The 19,267-nt window shown below is 42.2% G+C and overlaps 12 non-coding genes across 12 annotated transcripts; 7 read left to right on the top strand and 5 right to left on the bottom strand.

The window, feature by feature from the left end:
- The first annotated feature begins 1,038 nt into the window (after positions 1–1,038).
- Positions 1,039–1,110, top strand: trnaa-agc (transfer RNA alanine (anticodon AGC)). Its single transcript has one exon. It is a non-coding gene; the product is annotated as a tRNA-Ala (tRNA).
- A 3,131-nt stretch (positions 1,111–4,241) lies between these two features.
- On the top strand, positions 4,242–4,314 carry trnaa-agc (transfer RNA alanine (anticodon AGC)). The gene has a single exon. It is a non-coding gene; the product is annotated as a tRNA-Ala (tRNA).
- Positions 4,315–6,428: 2,114 nt separating this feature from the next.
- On the top strand, positions 6,429–6,501 carry trnaa-agc (transfer RNA alanine (anticodon AGC)). The gene has a single exon. It is a non-coding gene; the product is annotated as a tRNA-Ala (tRNA).
- A 944-nt stretch (positions 6,502–7,445) lies between these two features.
- On the top strand, positions 7,446–7,518 carry trnaa-agc (transfer RNA alanine (anticodon AGC)). The gene has a single exon. It is a non-coding gene; the product is annotated as a tRNA-Ala (tRNA).
- A 1,568-nt stretch (positions 7,519–9,086) lies between these two features.
- Positions 9,087–9,159, top strand: trnaa-agc (transfer RNA alanine (anticodon AGC)). Its single transcript has one exon. It is a non-coding gene; the product is annotated as a tRNA-Ala (tRNA).
- A 2,279-nt stretch (positions 9,160–11,438) lies between these two features.
- Positions 11,439–11,511, top strand: trnaa-agc (transfer RNA alanine (anticodon AGC)). Its single transcript has one exon. It is a non-coding gene; the product is annotated as a tRNA-Ala (tRNA).
- A 944-nt stretch (positions 11,512–12,455) lies between these two features.
- trnaa-agc (transfer RNA alanine (anticodon AGC)) lies at positions 12,456–12,528 on the top strand. The gene has a single exon. It is a non-coding gene; the product is annotated as a tRNA-Ala (tRNA).
- A 1,985-nt stretch (positions 12,529–14,513) lies between these two features.
- Positions 14,514–14,586, bottom strand: trnaa-agc (transfer RNA alanine (anticodon AGC)). Its single transcript has one exon. It is a non-coding gene; the product is annotated as a tRNA-Ala (tRNA).
- A 473-nt stretch (positions 14,587–15,059) lies between these two features.
- trnaa-agc (transfer RNA alanine (anticodon AGC)) lies at positions 15,060–15,132 on the bottom strand. The gene has a single exon. It is a non-coding gene; the product is annotated as a tRNA-Ala (tRNA).
- A 945-nt stretch (positions 15,133–16,077) lies between these two features.
- trnaa-agc (transfer RNA alanine (anticodon AGC)) lies at positions 16,078–16,150 on the bottom strand. The gene has a single exon. It is a non-coding gene; the product is annotated as a tRNA-Ala (tRNA).
- Positions 16,151–16,389: 239 nt separating this feature from the next.
- Positions 16,390–16,462, bottom strand: trnaa-agc (transfer RNA alanine (anticodon AGC)). The gene has a single exon. It is a non-coding gene; the product is annotated as a tRNA-Ala (tRNA).
- Positions 16,463–17,719: 1,257 nt separating this feature from the next.
- On the bottom strand, positions 17,720–17,792 carry trnaa-agc (transfer RNA alanine (anticodon AGC)). Its single transcript has one exon. It is a non-coding gene; the product is annotated as a tRNA-Ala (tRNA).
- Positions 17,793–19,267: the final 1,475 nt, after the last annotated feature.

The following is a 19,267-nucleotide window of genomic DNA, read 5'->3' as shown; positions in this document are numbered from 1 at the left end:
TGTGTGGACGCGAGTGAGGAGAATGCATAAAGCAATACATTTAAGAAGCACTCGCACTCCCCCTACTGGTATACCTCACGCTTCACCACCCCCATTCACTGAACTCCTTCCAGCCAGGACAATGGCAACAATAGACGAATCAAGATATACACAAAGCAACGTTTGACTTCACAATTATCAGCTAGATATGGGCAACTAACATGCATTTCCCCAGATCAACTGATCCTAATGTTATTCCACAGACAGCCAGCAGGGGGAACTCCAGACTCGCAGGTTTTTTTGCTATCAAACACCCAAAACTCACTAACACAAAAATACAACTATTTCTACCACTGGGCTTACTCCAGTCACTACTTCAACATTTACTGAACTACCATGAAAAATACTTTTAGACAGCTGAAGCAAGCATACTTTAAAAAGTATCCTTTCTTATGGACGAGGGATTTGGCGTGCGTCATTGAGATTTCATACTTCTTTTCGGAGGCAGAGGGGGATTAGCTCAAATGGTAGAGGGCTTGCTTAGCATGCAAGAGTAGTGGGATCGAGCCCGCATCCTCCAATTGCTTTGTTTGGTTATCAGCACACATTTTGTTGTAGCCTCTGGATACTAACCAACAATACAACTAGTTCCCACCCACTGGGCTTACTCCAGTCACAACTTCAACAGGTACTGAACTACCATGAAAAAATAACTTTTAGACAGCTGAAGCAAGAATACTTTTAAAAAGTATCCGTTCTTATGGACGAGGGATTTGGCAGTGCGGTCATTGAGATTTCATACTTCTTGTTTTTTATGGGCACAGCGGGATTAGCTCAAATGGTAGAGCGATCGCTTAGCTTGCGAGAGGTAGCGGGATCGATTGCCCGCATCCTCCAATTACTTTGTCTGGTTAACTCAGCACACATTGTTGTTGTAGCTCTGGACTAACAATAAATCAAGTCTGCTTGTCTAGCTCCTAAAATGTAAATGTGAATTGCTGCGGCAACCCGAGGCACGATAGCTGGGAAACAACTAGTGTCAGGTAGAAGGTGGTGACGGGGGGATTAGCTCAATGGTAGAGCGCTCGCTTAGCATGCGAGAGGTAGCGGGATCGATGCCCGCATCCTCCAAATATTTGGTTTGGTTCAATCAGCACACATTGTTGTTGTAGCTCTGGATACTACCCAACAATACAACTATTTCCACCACTGGGCTTACTCCAGTCACAACTTCAACATTACTGAACTACCATGAAAAATACTTTTAGACAGCTGAAGCAAGCATACTTTTTAAAAAGTATCCGTTCTTATGGACGAGGGATTTGGCAGTGCGGTCATTGAGATTCATACTTCTTTCGGAGCACAGGGGGATTAGCTCAAATGGTAGAGTGCTCGCTTAGCATGCGAGAGGTAGCGGGATTGATTCCCCGCATCCTCCAATTACTTGTTTGGTTCAATCAGCACACATTGTTGTTGTAGCTCTGGACTAACAAATTGAATCAAGTGTGCTTGTCTGGCTCTAAAATGTAAATGTGAATTGCTGCGGCTACCCGAGGACGATAGCTGGGAACAACTAGTGTCAGGTAGAGCGTGGTGACGAGTTGAAATATTAATTCAAAATAGACCTACCAGTAGACAACGCTATCGTGGCTGTTATAATATATTAGTCTAAGTACTGTTTTATACTCTGTTCTTTCAATTGTTTTGAGTTCATGACATTTCTCATGCAGGTGTTTTAATGGGATTATTTAGGGACAGTTCAAAAATACTGGGTGAGTGGGGGCTTGTAGCTCTCAAACTCTAGGGGTGTTTTTCCAAACATACTACCATGCTCCACACTCATGCTCCGATTGTATTCTCCACTCCGTTCTCTTGAGTACGTTTTTGTGTGGACGCGAGTGAGGAGAATGCATAAAGCAATACATTTAAGAAGCACTCGCACTCCCCCTAATGTATTACCTCACGCTTCACCACCCCATTCACTGAACCTCCTTCCAGCCAGGACAATGGCAACAATAGACGAATCAAGATATACACAAAGCAAACGTTTGACTTCACAATTATCAGCTAGATATGGGCAACTAACATGCATTTCCCACGATCAACTGATCCTAATGTTATTCCACAGACAGCCAGCAGGGGGAACTCCAGACTCGCAGTTTTCTGCTATCAAACACCCAAAACTCACTAACACAACAATACAACTATTTCCACCACTGGGCTTACTCCAGTCACTACTTCAACCTTTACTGAACTACCATGAAAAATACTTTAGACAGCTGAAGCAAGCATACTTTAAAAAAAGTATCCTTTCTTATGGACGAGGGATTTGGCAGTGCGGTCATTGAGATTTCATACTTCTTGTTGGAGGCACAGGGGGATTAGCTCAAAAGGTAGAGCGCTCGCTTAGCATGTGAGAGGTAGCGGGATCGATGCCTGCATCCTCCAAATATTTGGTTTGGTTCAATCTGCACACATTGTTGTTGTAGCTCTGGATACTAACCCAACAATACAACTATTTCCACCACTGGGCTTACTCCAGTCACAACTTCAACATTTACTGAACTACCATGAAAAATACTTTTAGACAGCTGAAGCAAGCATACTTTTTAAAAAGTATCCGTTCTTATGGACGAGGGATTTGGCAGTGCGGTCCATTGAGATTTCATACTCTTGTTTTAGGCACAGGGGGATTAGCTCAAATGTAGAGCGCTACGCCTTAGCATGTCGAGGAGGTAGCGGGAGATCGCTGCCCCGCATCCTCCAAATACTTTGGTTTGGTTCAATCAGCACACATTGTTGTTGTAGCTCTGGACTAACAAATTGAATCAAGTGTACTTGTCTAGCTCTAAAATGTAAATGTGAATTGCTGTGGCTACCCGAGGACGATAGCTGGCACAACTAGTGTCAGGTAGAGCGTGGTTGACGTGGGATTAGCTCAAATGGCTGAGCGCTCGCTTAGCATGCGAGAGGTAGCGGGATCGATGCCCGCATCCTCCAAATATTTGGTTGGGTTTCAATCAGCACACATTGTTGTTGTAGCTCTGGATACTAACCCAACAATACAACTATTTCCACCACTGGGGCTTACTGCAGTCACTACTTCAAACCTTTACTGAACTACCATGAAAAAATACTTTTAGAACAGCTGAAGCAGCATAACTTTTTAAAAAGTATCCGTTCTTATGGACGAGGGATTTGGCAGTGCGGTCATTGAGATTTCATACTTCTTTTCGGAGGCACAGGGGGATTAGCTCAAATGGTAGAGTGCTTCGCTTAGCATGCGAGAGGTAGCGGGATTGATTCCCCGCATCCTCCAATTACTTTGTTTGGTTCAATCAGCACACATTGTTGTTGTAGCTCTGGACTAACAAATTGCATCAAGTGTGCTTGTCTGGCTCTAAAATGTAAATGTGAATTGCTGCGGCTACCCGAGGACGATAGCTGGGAACAACTAGTGTCAGGTAGAGCGTGGTGACGAGTTGAAATATTAATTCAAAATAGACCTACCAGTAGACAACGCTATCGTGGCTGTTAATAATATATTAGGCTAAGTACTGTTTTATACTCTGTTCTTTCAATTGTTTTGAGTTCATGACATTTTTCTCATGCAGTGTTTTAATGGATTATTTAGGGACAGTTCAAAAATTACTGGGTGAGTGGGGGCTTGTAGCTCTCAAACTCTAGGGGTGTTTTTCCAAACATACTACCATGCTCCACACTCATGCTCCGATTGTATTCTCCACTCCGTTCTCTTGAGTACGTTTTTGTGTGGACGCGAGTGAGGAGAATGCATAAAGCAATACATTTAAGAAGCACTCGCACTCCCCCTAATGTATTACCTCACGCTTCACCACCCCATTCACTGAACCTCCTTCCAGCCAGGACAATGGCAACAATAGACGAATCAAGATATACACAAAGCAAACGTTTGACTTCACAATTATCAGCTAGATATGGGCAACTAACATGCATTTCCCCACGATCAACTGATCCTAATATTATTCCACAGACAGCCAGCAGGGGGAACTCCAGACTCGCAGGTTTTTCTGCTATCAAACACCCAAAACTCACTAACACAACAATACAACTATTTCCACCACTGGGCTTACTCCAGTCACTACTTCAACATTTACTGAACTACCATGAAAAATACTTTTAGACAGCTGAAGCAAGCATACTTTAAAAAAAGTATCCTTTCTTATGGACGAGGGATTTGGCAGTGCGGTCATTGAGATTTCATACTTCTTGTTGGAGCTACAGGGGGATTAGCTCAAATGGTAGAGCGCTCGCTTAGCATGCGAGAGGTAGCGGGATCGATGCCCGCATCCTCCAAATATTTGGTTTGGTTCAATCTGCACACATTGTTGTTGTAGCTCTGGATACTAACCCAACAATACAACTATTTCCACCACTGGGCTTACTCCAGTCACAACTTCAACATTTACTGAACTACCATGAAAAATACTTTTAGACAGCTGAAGCAAGCATACTTTTTAAAAAGTATCCGTTCTTATGGACGAGGGATTTGGCAGTGCGGTCATTGAGATTTCATACTTCTTGTTTTAGGCACAGGGGATTAGCTCAAATGTTAGAGCGCTCGCTTAGCATGCGAGAGGTAGCGGGATCGATGCCCGCATCCTCCAATTACTTTGTTTGGTTCAATCAGCACACATTGTTGTTGTAGCTCTGGACTAACAAATTGAATCAAGTGTACTTGTCTAGCTCTAAAATGTAAATGTGAATTGCTGCGGCTACCCGAGGACGATAGCTGGGAACAACTAGTGTCAGGTAGAGCGTGGTGACGAGTTGAAATATTAATTCAAAATAGACCTACCAGTAGACAACGCTATCGTGGCTGTTAATAATATATTAGGCTAAGTACTGTTTTATACTCTGTTCTTTCACTTGTTTTGAGTTCATGACATTTTTCTCATGCAGTGTTTTAATGGGATTATTTAGGGACAGTTCAAAAATTACTGGGTGAGTGGGGGCTTGTAGCTCTCAAACTCTAGGGGTGTTTTTCCAAACATACTACCATGCTCCACACTCATGCTCCGATTGTATTCTCCACTCCGTTCTCTTGAGTACGTTTTTGTGTGGACGCGAGTGAGGAGAATGCATAAAGCAATACATTTAAGAAGCACTCGCACTCCCCCTAATGTATTAACTCACGCTTCACCACCCCATTCACTGAACCTCCTTCCAGCCAGGACAATGGCAACAATAGACGAATCAAGATATACACAAAGCAAACGTTTGACTTCACAATTATCAGCTAGATATGGGCAACTAACATGCATTTCCCCACGATCAACTGATCCTAATGTTATTCCACAGACAGCCAGCAGGGGGAACTCCAGACTCGCAGGTTTTTCTGCTATCAAACACCCAAAACTCACTAACACAACAATACAACTATTTCCACCACTGGGCTTACTCCAGTCACTACTTCAACCTTTACTGAACTACCATGAAAAATACTTTTAGACAGCTGAAGCAAGCATACTTTAAAAAAAAGTATCCTTTCTTATGGACGAGGGATTTGGCAGTGCGGTCATTGAGATTTCATACTTCTTGTTGGAGGCACAGGGGGATTAGCTCAAAAGGTAGAGCGCTCGCTTAGCATGTGAGAGGTAGCCGGATCGATGCCCGCATCCTCCAAATATTTGGTTTGGTTCAATCTGCACACATTGTTGTTGTAGCTCTGGATACTAACCCAACAATACAACTATTTCCACCACTGGGCTTACTCCAGTCACAACTTCAACATTTACTGAACTACCATGAAAAATACTTTTAGACAGCTGAAGCAAGCATACTTTTTAAAAAGTATCCGTTCTTATGGACGAGGGATTTGGCAGTGCGGTCATTGAGATTTCATACTTCTTGTTTTAGGCACAGGGGGATTAGCTCAAATGGTAGAGCGCTAGCTTAGCATGCGAGAGGTAGCGGGATCGATGCCCGTATCCTCCAATTACTTTGTTTGGTTCAATCAGCACACATTGTTGTTGTAGCTCTGGACTAACAAATTGAATCAAGTGTACTTGTCTAGCTCTAAAATGTAAATGTGAATTGCTGCGGCTACCCGAGGACGATAGCTGGGAACAACTAGTGTCAGGTAGAGCGTGGTGACGTGGGGATTAGCTCAAATGGCTGAGTGCTCGCTTAGCATGCGAGAGGTAGCGGGATCGATGCCCGCATCCTCCAAATATTTGGTTTGGTTCAATCAGCACACATTGTTGTTGTAGCTCTGGATACTAACCCAACAATACAACTATTTCCACCACTGGGCTTACTGCAGTCACTACTTCAACCTTTACTGAACTACCATGAAAAATACTTTTAGACAGCTGAAGCAAGCATACTTTTAAAAAAGTATCCTTTCTTATGGACGAGGGATTTGGCAGTGCGGTCATTGAGATTTCATACTTCTTTTCAGAGGCACAGGGGGATTAGCTCAAATGGTAGAGTGCTCGCTTAGCATGCGAGAGGTAGCGGGATCGATGCCCGTATCCTCCAATTACTTTGTTTGGTTCAATCAGCACACATTGTTGTTGTAGCTCTGGACTAACAAATTGAATCAAGTGTGCTTGTCTAGCTCTAAAATGTAAATGTGAATTGCTGCGGCTACCCGAGGACGATAGCTGGGAACAACTAGTGTCAGGTAGAGCGTGGTGACGAGTTGAAATATGAATTCAAAATAGACCTACCAGTAGACAACGCTATCGTGGCTGTTAATAATATATTAGGCTAAGTACTGTTTTATACTCTGTTCTTTCAATTGTTTTGAGTTTATGACATTTTTCTCATGCAGTGTTTTAATGGGATTATTTAGGGACTGTTCAAAAATTACTTGGTGAGTGGGGGCTTGTAGCTTTCAAACTCTAGGGGTGTTTTTCCAAACATACTACCATGCTCCACACTCATGCTCCGATTGTATTCTCCACTCCGTTCTCTTGAGTATGTTTTTGTGTGGACGCGAGTGAGGAGAATGCATAAAGCAATACATTTAAGAAGCACTCGCACTCCCCCTACTGTATTACCTCACGCTTCACCACCCCATTCACTGAACCTCCTTCCAGCCAGGACAATGGCAACAATAGACGAATCAAGATATACACAAAGCAAACGTTTGACTTCACAATTATCAGCTAGATATGGGCAACTAACATGCATTTCCCCACGATCAACTGATCCTAATGTTATTCCACAGACAGCCAGCAGGGGGAACTCCAGACTCGCAGGTTTTTCTGCTATCAAAGACCCAAAACTCACTAACACAACAATACAACTATTTCCACCACTGGGCTTACTCCAGTCACTACTCAAACATTTACTGAACTACCATGAAAAATACTTTTAGACAGCTGAAGCAAGCATACTTTAAAAAAAGTATCCTTTCTTATGGACGAGGGATTTGGCAGTGCGGTCATTGAGATTTCATACTTCTTGTTGGAGGCACAGGGGGATTAGCTCAAAAGGTAGAGCGCTCGCTTAGCATGCGAGAGGTAGCGGGATCGATGCCCGCATCCTCCAAATATTTGGTTTGGTTCAATCAGCACACATTGTTGTTGTAGCTCTGGATACTAACCCAACAATACAACTATTTCCACCACTGGGCTTACTGCAGTCACTACTTCAACCTTTACTGAACTACCATGAAAAATACTTTTAGACAGCTGAAGCAAGCATACTTTTTAAAAAGTATCCGTTCTTATGGACGAGGGATTTGGCAGTGCGGTCATTGAGATTTCATACTTCTTGTTTTAGGCACAGGGGGATTAGCTCAAATGTTAGAGCGCTCGCTTAGCATGCGAGAGGTAGCGGGATTGATGCCCTCATCCTCCAATTACTTTTTTGGGTTCAATCAGCACACATTGTTGTTGTAGCTCTGGACTAACAAATTGAATCAAGTGTGCTTGTCTGGCTCTAAAATGTAAATGTGAATTGCTGCGGCTACCCGAGGACGATAGCTGGGAACAACTAGTGTCAGGTAGAGCTTGGTGACGAGTTGAAATATTAATTCAAAATAGACCTACCAGTAGACAACGCTATCGTGGCTGTTAATAATATATTAGGCTAAGTACTGTTTTATACTCTGTACTTTCAATTGTTTTGAGTTTCTGACATTTTTCTCATGCAGTGTTTTAATGGGATCATTTAGGGACAGTTCAAAAATTACTGGGTGAGTGGGGGCTTGTAGCTTTCAAACTCTAGGGGTGTTTTTCCAAACATACTACCATGCTCCACACTCATGCTCCGATTGTATTCTCCACTCCGTTCTCTTGAGTATGTTTTTGTGTGGACGCGAGTGAGGAGAATGCATAAAGCAATACATTTAAGAAGCACTCGCACTCCCCCTACTGTATTACCTCACGCTTCACCACCCCATTCACTGAACCTCCTTCCAGCCAGGACAATGGCAACAATAGACGAATCAAGATATACACAAAGCAAACGTTTGACTTCACAATTATCAGCTAGATATGGGCAACTAACATGCATTTCCCCACGATCAACTGATCCTAATGTTATTCCACAGACAGCCAGCAGGGGGAACTCCAGACTCGCAGGTTTTTCTGCTATCAAACACCCAAAACTCACTAACACAACAATACAACTATTTCCACCACTGGGCTTACTCCAGTCACTACTTCAACATTTACTGAACTACCATGAAAATTACTTTTAGACAGCTTAAGCAAGCATACTTTAAAAAAAGTATCCTTTCTTATGGACGAGGGATTTGGCAGTGCGGTCATTGAGATTTCATACTGCTTGTTGGAGGCACAGGGGGATTAGCTCAAATGGTAGAGCGCTCGCTTAGCATGCGAGAGGTAGCGTGATCGATACCTGCATCCTCCAAATATTTAGTTTGGTTCAATCAGCACACATTGTTGTTGTAGCTCTGGATACTAACCCAACAATACAACTATTTCCACCACTGGGCTTACTCCAGTCACAACTTCAACATTTACTGAACTACCATGAAAAATACCTTTAGACAGCTGAAGCAAGCATACTTTTTAAAAAGTATCCGTTCTTATGGACGAGGGATTTGGCAGTGCGGTCATTGAGATTTCATACTTCTTTTTGAAGGCACAGGGGGATTAGCTCAAATGGTAGAGCGCTCGCTTAGCATGCGAGAGGTAGCGGGATCGATTCCTGCATCCTCCAATTACTTTTTTTGGTTCAATCAGCACACATTGTTGTTGTAGCTCTGGACTAACAAATTGAATCAAGTGTGCTTGTCTAGCTCTAAAATGTAAATGTGAATTGCTGCGGCTACCCGAGGACGATAGCTGGGAACAACTAGTGTCAGGTAGAGCGTGGTGACGAGTTGAAATATGAATTCAAAATAGACCTACCAGTAGACAACGCTATCGTGGCTGTTAATAATATATTAGGCTAAGTACTGTTTTATACTCTGTTCTTTCAATTGTTTTGAGTTTATGACATTTTTCTCATGCAGTGTTTTAATGGGATTATTTAGGGACAGTTCAAAAATTACTGGGTGAGTGGGGGCTTGTAGCTTTCAAACTCTAGGGGTGTTTTTCCAAACATACTACCATGCTCCACACTCATGCTCCGATTGTATTCTCCACTCCGTTCTCTTGAGTATGTTTTTGTGTGGACGCGAGTGAGGAGAATGCATAAAGCAATACATTTAAGAAGCACTCTCACTCCCTCTACTGTATTACCTCACGCTTCACCACCCCATTCACTGAACCTCCTTCCAGCCAGGACAATGGCAACAATAGACGAATCAAGATATACACAAAGCAAACGTTTGACTTCACAATTATCAGCTAGATATGGGCAACTAACATGCATTTCCCCACGATCAACTGATCCTAATGTTATTCCACAGACAGCCAGCATGGGGAACTCCAGACTCGCAGGTTTTTCTGCTATCAAACACCCAAAACTCACTAACACAACAATACAACTATTTCCACCACTGGGCTTACTCCAGTCACTACTCAAACATTTACTGAACTACCATGAAAAATACTTTTAGACAGCTGAAGCAAGCATACTTTTAAAAAAGTATCCTTTCTTATGGACGAGGGATTTGGCAGTGCGGTCATTGAGATTTCATACTTCTTGTTGGAGGCACAGGGGGATTAGCTCAAAAGGTAGAGCGCTCGCTTAGCATGCGAGAGGTAGCGGCATCGATGCCCGCATCCTCCAAATATTTGGTTTGGTTCAATCAGCACACATTGTTGTTGTAGCTCTGGATACTAACCCAACAATACAACTATTTCCACCACTGGGCTTACTGCAGTCACTACTTCAACATTTACTGAACTACCATGAAAAATACCTTTAGACAGCTGAAGCAAGCATACTTTTTAAAAAGTATCCGTTCTTATGGACGAGGGATTTGGCAGTGCGGTCATTGAGATTTCATACTTCTTTTTGAAGGCACAGGGGGATTAGCTCAAATGGTAGAGCGCTCGCTTAGCATGCGAGAGGTAGCGGGATCGATGCCTGCATCCTCCAATTACTTTTTTTGGTTCAATCAGCACACATTGTTGTTGTAGCTCTGGACTAACAAATTGAATCAAGTGTGCTTGTCTAGCTCTAAAATGTAAATGTAAATGTGAATTGCTGCGGCTACCCGAGGACGATAGCTGGGAACAACTAGTGTCAGGTAGAGCGTGGTGACGAGTTGAAATATGAATTCAAAATAGACCTACCAGTAGACAACGCTATCGTGGCTGTTAATAATATATTAGGCTAAGTACTGTTTTATACTCTGTTCTTTCAATTGTTTTGAGTTTATGACATTTTTCTCATGCAGTGTTTTAATGGGATTATTTAGGGACAGTTCAAAAATTACTGGGTGAGTGGGGGCTTGTAGCTTTCAAACTCTAGGGGTGTTTTTCCAAACATACTACCATGCTCCACACTTATGCTCCGATTGTATTCTCCACTCCGTTCTCTTGAGTATGTTTTTGTGTGGACGCGAGTGAGGAGAATGCATAAAGCAATACATTTAAGAAGCACTCGCACTCCCTCTACTGTATTACCTCACGCTTCACCACCCCATTCACTGAACCTCCTTCCAGCCAGGACAATGGCAACAATAGACGAATCAAGATATACACAAAGCAAACGTTTGACTTCACAATTATCAGCTAGATATGGGCAACTAACATGCATTTCCCCACGATCAACTGATCCTAATGTTATTCCACAGACAGCCAGCAGGGGGAACTCCAGACTCGCAGGTTTTTCTGCTATCAAACACCCAAAACTCACTAACACAACAATACAACTATTTCCACCACTGGGCTTACTCCAGTCACTACTTCAACATTTACTGAACTACCATGAAAAATACTTTTAGACAGCTGAAGCAAGCATACTTTAAAAAAAGTATCCGTTCTTATGGACGAGGGATTTGGCAGTGCGGTCATTGAGATTTCATACTTCTTGTTTTAGGCACAGGGGGATTAGCTCAAATGGTAGAGTGCTCGCTTAGCATGCGAGAGGTAGCGGGATCGATGCCCGCATCCTCCAATTACTTTGTTTGGTTCAATCAGCACACATTGTTGTTGTAGCTCTGGACTAACAAATTGTATCAAGTGTGCTTGTCTGGCTCTAAAATGTAAATGTGAATTGATGCGGCTACCCGAGGACGATAGCTGGGAACAACTAGTGTCAGGTAGAGCTTGGTGACGAGTTGAAATATTAATTCAAAATAGACCTACCAGTAGACAACGCTATCGTGGCTGTTAATAATATATTAGGCTAAGTAATGTTTTATACTCTGTACTTTCAATTGTTTTGAGTTTATGACATTTTTCTCATGCAGTGTTTTAATGGGATTATTTAGGGACAGTTCAAAAATTACTGGGTGAGTGGGGGCTTGTAGCTTTCAAACTCTAGGGGTGTTTTTCCAAACATACTACCATGCTCCACACTCATGCTCCGATTGTATTCTCCACTCCGTTCTCTTGAGTATGTTTTTGTGTGGACGCGAGTGAGGAGAATGCATAAAGCAATACATTTAAGAAGCACTCGCACTCCCTCTACTGTATTACCTCACGCTTCACCACCCCATTCACTGAACCTCCTTCCAGCCAGGACAATGGCAACAATAGACGAATCAAGATATACACAAAGCAAACGTTTGACTTCACAATTATCAGCTAGATATGGGCAACTAACATGCATTTCCCCACGATCAACTGATCCTAATGTTATTCCACAGACAGCCAGCAGGGGGAACTCCAGACTCGCAGGTTTTTCTGCTATCAAACACCCAAAACTCACTAACACAACAATACAACTATTTCCACCACTGGGCTTACTCCAGTCACTACTTCAACATTTACTGAACTACCATGAAAAATACTTTTAGACAGCTGAAGCAAGCATACTTTAAAAAAAGTATCCGTTCTTATGGACGAGGGATTTGGCAGTGCGGTCATTGAGATTTCATACTTCTTGTTTTAGGCACAGGGGGATTAGCTCAAATGGTAGAGTGCTCGCTTAGCATGCGAGAGGTAGTGGGATCGATGCCCGCATCCTCCAATTACTTTGTTTGGTTCAATCAGCACACATTGTTGTTGTAGCTCTGGACTAACAAATTGTATCAAGTGTGCTTGTCTGGCTCTAAAATGTAAATGTGAATTGATGCGGCTACCCGAGGACGATAGCTGGGAACAACTAGTGTCAGGTAGAGCTTGGTGACGAGTTGAAATATTAATTCAAAATAGACCTACCAGTAGACAACGCTATCGTGGCTGTTAATAATATATTAGGCTAAGTAATGTTTTATACTCTGTACTTTCAATTGTTTTGAGTTTCTGACATTTTTCTCATGCAGTGTTTTAATGGGATTATTTAGGGACAGTTCAAAAATTACTGGGTGAGTGGGGGCTTGTAGCTTTCAAACTCTAGGGGTGTTTTTCCAAACATACTACCATGCTCCACACTTTGAATGCAATAATTTCCACAAATTAACTTTTAACTAGGCACACATGTTAATTGAAATGCATTCCAGGTGACTACCTCATGAAGCTGGTTGAGAGAATACCAAGAGTGTGCAAAGCTGTCATCAAGGCAAAGGGCAGTTACTTTGAAGAATCTGAAATATACAATACATTTAGTTTTGTATAACACTTTTTTGGTTACTACATGATTCAATGTGTGTTATTTCATAGTTTTGATGTCTTCACTATTATTCTACAATGTGGAATATTAAAAATAAAGAAAAACCCTTGAATGAGTAGGTGTGTCCAAACTTTTGACTGGTACTGTATATATATGTTGTCTAACTTCTCGCAAATCTCAGTTTTGGAAGAGACTGACTTTATGACCAAAATTATCCTATTTACTCTTTGTAGTACATTTTCACTCTAGAATAAATGTTCCTGACTCATATCGATGACACTAAGGTCATTTTCAAAACGAGGGGGCTATCGCTCTTTAAAGGGATAGTGGGAGATTCTGGTAGACTTCCAGTCATTGTGCTTATGCTAGTTAGCATTGACTCGCAAAACTACCAACAACTTCCTTCAAACTGCACATAGAGACATAAAAAATGTTATCCGTGAGTTCATCTAACTCATCTGCTTAATTGTCAGAATCTTGCACTATCCCTTTAAATGATGATCATACTATGCTCTTGAACTTTATTGTATGAAACCTTTTAATTAGGACACCATTACATATAAAATGAACTTACTACAGTACATAAAAACATGGCTACACGTGGAGAAGCTTTAAGCTATAAATAAATGCTGAATCAAGAGACAGGCTCCACCTTCAATTGACCCTTCGCTATGCCCTGTCCCAGAATTTGGAGCAACCAATTGCAACATTCTGGTGGATAGCAACGGGCATCAAGTCCGACTCCTCGATCAAGCTCAGCTTGTTTGAAGCTAATGAGGGCAATGGCAAAATCTGAGAGTTTATCAAACAATAAATGGTTTAAATTGGCTAAATAACTGAACAGTGCACCAAGGGAACTTGCAACTGTGATTCCTGAAATGCAAGGCCTGTTGGAGTATTTGGAAATTGAAATCTGAAATTTCTTGGTTGCTGGTTAGCTAGATCTCAGTCTCATTGGCCACCATTGAAAGCTGAGACATAAATTGAACAAGTTCCACAGATATGTGACTAGCAGAAATTGAATAATGACACCCCTAGAGTTTGAAAGCTACAAGCCCCCACTCACCCAGTAATTTTTGAACTGTCCCTAAATAATCCCATTAAAACACTGCATGAGAAAAATGTCATAAACTCAAAACAATTGAAAGAACAGAGTATAAAACAGTACTTAGCCTAATATATTATTAACAGCCACGATAACGTTGTCTACTGGCAGGTCTATTTTGAATTCATATTTCAACTCGTCACCACGCTCTACCTGACACTAGTTGTTCCCAGCTATCGTCCTCAGGTAGCTGCAGCAATTCACATTTACATTTTAGAGCTAGACAAGCACACTTGATTCAATTTGTTAGTCCAGAGGTACAACAACAATGTGTGCTGATTGAACCAAACAAAGTAATTGGAGGATACGGGCATCGATCCCGCTACCTCTCGCATGCTAAGCGAGCACTCTACCATTTGAGCTAATCCCCCTGTGCCTCTGAAAAGAAGTATGAAATCTCAATGACCGCACTGCCAAATCCCTCGTCCATAAGAAAGGATACTTTTTTTAAAGTATGCTTGCTTCAGCTGTCTAAAAGTATTTTACATGGTAGTTCAGTAAAGGTTGAAGTGGTGACTGCAGTAAGCCCAGTGGTGGAAATAGTTGTATTGTTGGGTTAGTATCCAGAGCTACAACAACAATGTGTGCTGATTGAACCAAACCAAATATTTGGAGGATGCGGGCATCGATCCCGCTACCTCTCGCATGCTAAGCGAGCGCTCAGCCATTTGAGCTAATCCCCACGTCACCACGCTCTACCTGACACTAGTTGTTCCCAGCTATCGTCCTCGGGTAGCCGCAGCAATTCACATTTACATTTTAGAGCTAGACAAGTACACTTGATTCAATTTGTTAGTCCAGAGCTACAACAACAATGTGTGCTGATTGAACCAAACAAAGTAATTGGAGGATACGGGCATCGATCCCGCTACCTCTCGCATGCTAAGCGAGCGCTCTACCATTTGAGCTAATCCCCCTGTGCCTCCAACAAGAAGTATGAAATCTCAATGACCGCACTGCCAAATCCCTCGTCCATAAGAAAGGATACTTTTTTTTAAAGTATGCTTGCTTCAGCTGTCTAAAAGTATTTTTCATGGTAGTTCAGTAAATGTTGAAGTAGTGACTGGAGTAAGCCCAGTGGTGGAAATAGTTGTATTGTTGTGTTAGTGAGTTTTGGGTGTTTGATAGCAGAAAAACCTGCGAGTCTGGAGTTCCCCCTGCTGGCTGTCTGTGGAATAACATTAGGATCAGTTGATCGTGGGGAAATGCATGTTAGTTGCCCATATCTAGCTGATAATTGTGAAGTCAAACGTTTGCTTTGTGTATATCTTGATTCGTCTATTGTTGCCATTGTCCTGGCTGGAAGGAGGTTCAGTGAATGGGGTGGTGAAGCGTGAGGTAATACATTAGGGGGAGTGCGAGTGCTTCTTAAATGTATTGCTTTATGCATTCTCCTCACTCGCGTCCACACAAAAACGTACTCAAGAGAACGGAGTGGAGAATACAATCGGAGCATGAGTGTGGAGCATGGTAGTATGTTTGGAAAAACACCCCTAGAGTTTGAGAGCTACAAGCCCCCACTCACCCAGTAATTTTTGAACTGTCCCTAAATAATCCCATTAAAACACTGCATGAGAAAAATGTCATGAACTCAAAACAATTGAAAGAACAGAGTATAAAACAGTACTTAGCCTAATATATTATTAACAGCCACGATAGCGTTGTCTACTGGTAGGTCTATTTTGAATTAATATTTCAACTCGTCACCACGCTCTACCTGACACTAGTTGTTCCCAGCTATCGTCCTCGGGTAGCCGCAGCAATTCACATTTACATTTTAGAGCTAGACAAGTACACTTGATTCAATTTGTTAGTCCAGAGGTACAACAACAATGTGTGCTGATTGAACCAAACAAAGTAATTGGAGGATACGGGCATCGATCCCGCTACCTCTCGCATGCTAAGCGAGCACTCTACCATTTGAGCTAATCCCCCTGTGCCTCTGAAAAGAAGTATGAAATCTCAATGACCGCACTGCCAAATCCCTCGTCCATAAGAAAGGATACTTTTTTTAAAGTATGCTTGCTTCAGCTGTCTAAAAGTATTTTACATGGTAGTTCAGTAAAGGTTGAAGTGGTGACTGCAGTAAGCCCAGTGGTGGAAATAGTTGTATTGTTGGGTTAGTATCCAGAGCTACAACAACAATGTGTGCTGATTGAACCAAACCAAATATTTGGAGGATGCGGGTATCGATCCCGCTACCTCTCGCATGCTAAGCGAGCGCTCTACCATTTGAGCTAATCCCCCTGTGGCTCCAACAAGAAGTATGAAATCTCAATGACCGCACTGCCAAATCCCTCGTCCATAAGAAAGGATACTTTTTTTAAAGTATGCTTGCTTCAGCTGTCTAAAAGTATTTTTCATGGTAGTTCAGTAAATGTTGAAGTAGTGACTGGAGTAAGCCCAGTGGTGGAAATAGTTGTATTGTTGTGTTAGTGAGTTTTGGGTGTTTGATAGCAGAAAAACCTGCGAGTCTGGAGTTCCCCCTGCTGGCTGTCTGTGGAATAACATTAGGATCAGTTGATCGTGGGGAAATGCATGTTAGTTGCCCATATCTAGCTGATAATTGTGAAGTCAAACGTTTGCTTTGTGTATATCTTGATTCGTCTATTGTTGCCATAGTCCAGGCTGGAAGGAGGTTCAGTGAATGGGGTGGTGAAGCGTGAGGTAATACAGTAGGGGGAGTGCGAGTGCTTCTTAAATGTATTGCTTTATGCATTCTCCTCACTCGCGTCCACACAAAAACATACTCAAGAGAACGGAGTGGAGAATACAATCGGAGCATGAGTGTGGAGCATGGTAGTATGTTTGGAAAAACACCCCTAGAGTTTGAAAGCTACAAGCCCCCACTCACCCAGTAATTTTTGAACTGTCCCTAAATAATCCCATTAAAACACTGCATGAGAAAAATGTCAGAAACTCAAAACAATTGAAAGTACAGAGTATAAAACATTACTTAGCCTAATATATTATTAACAGCCACGATAGCGTTGTCTACTGGTAGGTCTATTTTGAATTAATATTTCAACTCGTCACCAAGCTCTACCTGACACTAGTTGTTCCCAGCTATCGTCCTCGGGTAGCCGCATCAATTCACATTTACATTTTAGAGCCAGACAAGCACACTTGATACAATTTGTTAGTCCAGAGCTACAACAACAATGTGTGCTGATTGAACCAAACAAAGTAATTGGAGGATGCGGGCATCGATCCCGCTACCTCTCGCATGCTAAGCAAGCACTCTACCATTTGAGCTAATCCCCCTGTGCCTAAAACAAGAAGTATGAAATCTCAATGACCACACTGCCAAATCCCTCGTCCATAAGAACGGATACTTTTTAAAAAAGTATGCTTGCTTCAGCTGTCTAAAAGTATTTTTCATGGTAGTTCAGTAAATGTTGAAGTTGTGACTGGAGTAAGCCCGGTGGTGGAAATAGTTGTATTGTTGGGTTAGTATCCAGAGCTACAACAACAATGTGTGCTGATTGAACCAAACTAAATATTTGGAGGATGCGGGTATCGATCCCGCTACCTCTCGCATGCTAAGCGAGCGCTCTACCATTTGAGCTAATCCCCCTGTGGCTCCAACAAGAAGTATGAAATCTCAATGACCGCACTGCCAAATCCCTCGTCCATAAGAAAGGATACTTTTTTTAAAGTATGCTTGCTTCAGCTGTCTAAAAGTATTTTTCATGGTAGTTCAGTAAATGTTGAAGTAGTGACTGGAGTAAGCCCAGTGGTGGAAATAGTTGTATTGTTGTGTTAGTGAGTTTTGGGTGTTTGATAGCAGAAAAACCTGCGAGTCTGGAGTTCCCCCTGCTGGCTGTCTGTGGAATAACATTAGGATCAGTTGATCGTGGGGAAATGCATGTTAGTTGCCCATATCTAGCTGATAATTGTGAAGTCAAACGTTTGCTTTGTGTATATCTTGATTCGTCTATTGTTGCCATAGTCCAGGCTGGAAGGAGGTTCAGTGAATGGGGTGGTGAAGCGTGAGGTAATACAGTAGGGGGAGTGCGAGTGCTTCTTAAATGTATTGCTTTATGCATTCTCCTCACTCGCGTCCACACAAAAACATACTCAAGAGAACGGAGTGGAGAATACAATCGGAGCATGAGTGTGGAGCATGGTAGTATGTTTGGAAAAACACCCCTAGAGTTTGAAAGCTACAAGCCCCCACTCACCCAGTAATTTTTGAACTGTCCCTAAATAATCCCATTAAAACACTGCATGAGAAAAATGTCATAAACTCAAAACAATTGAAAGAACAGAGTATAAAACAGTACTTAGCCTAATATATTATTAACAGCCACGATAGCGTTGTCTACTGGTAGGTCTATTTTGAATTCATATTTCAACTCGTCACCACGCTCTACCTGACACTAGTTGTTCCCAGCTATCGTCCTCAGGTAGCCGCAGCAATTCACATTTACATTTTAGAGCTAGACAAGCACACTTGATTCAATTTGTTAGTCCAGAGGTACAACAACAATGTGTGCTGATTGAACCAAACAAAGTAATTGGAGGATACGGGCATCCATCCCGCTACCTCTCGCATGCTAAGCGAGCACTCTACCATTTGAGCTAATCCCCCTGTGCCTCTGAAAAGAAGTATGAAATCTCAATGACCGCACTGCCAAATCCCTCGTCCATAAGAAAGGATACTTTTTTAAAAGTATGCTTGCTTCAGCTGTCTAAAAGTATTTTACATGGTAGTTCAGTAAAGGTTGAAGTTGTGACTGCAGTAAAGAGAGAGAATAGAGTAGATGTCACGGGTCAAAATTTTGATTGATGACCCTATGTGAACTCTATGTGAACCCTATGTAGTGATGACGTGTGCATGTCTTCTGGTCAGGCAAGCCTGGTTAGGTGGGGGCTATGGGGTGAGTAAGGGTCCATTTGACAGGCCGTTAATGATTGATGACCCAAGCCTGATAGACAAGCCTGGTTAGGTGGGGGCTATGGGGTGAGTAAGGGTCCCTTTGACAGGCCGTTAATGATTGATGACCCAAGCCTGATTATGACCCTATGTAATGATTTATGACCCTATGT

This window comes from Oncorhynchus kisutch, unplaced genomic scaffold, assembly GCF_002021735.2.
Source record: "Oncorhynchus kisutch isolate 150728-3 unplaced genomic scaffold, Okis_V2 scaffold3096, whole genome shotgun sequence".
Classification (NCBI taxonomy): domain Eukaryota; kingdom Metazoa; phylum Chordata; class Actinopteri; order Salmoniformes; family Salmonidae; genus Oncorhynchus; species Oncorhynchus kisutch.
Note: the sequence above shows the minus strand (reverse complement) of the source record. Positions and strands in the feature narration are given on the sequence as shown.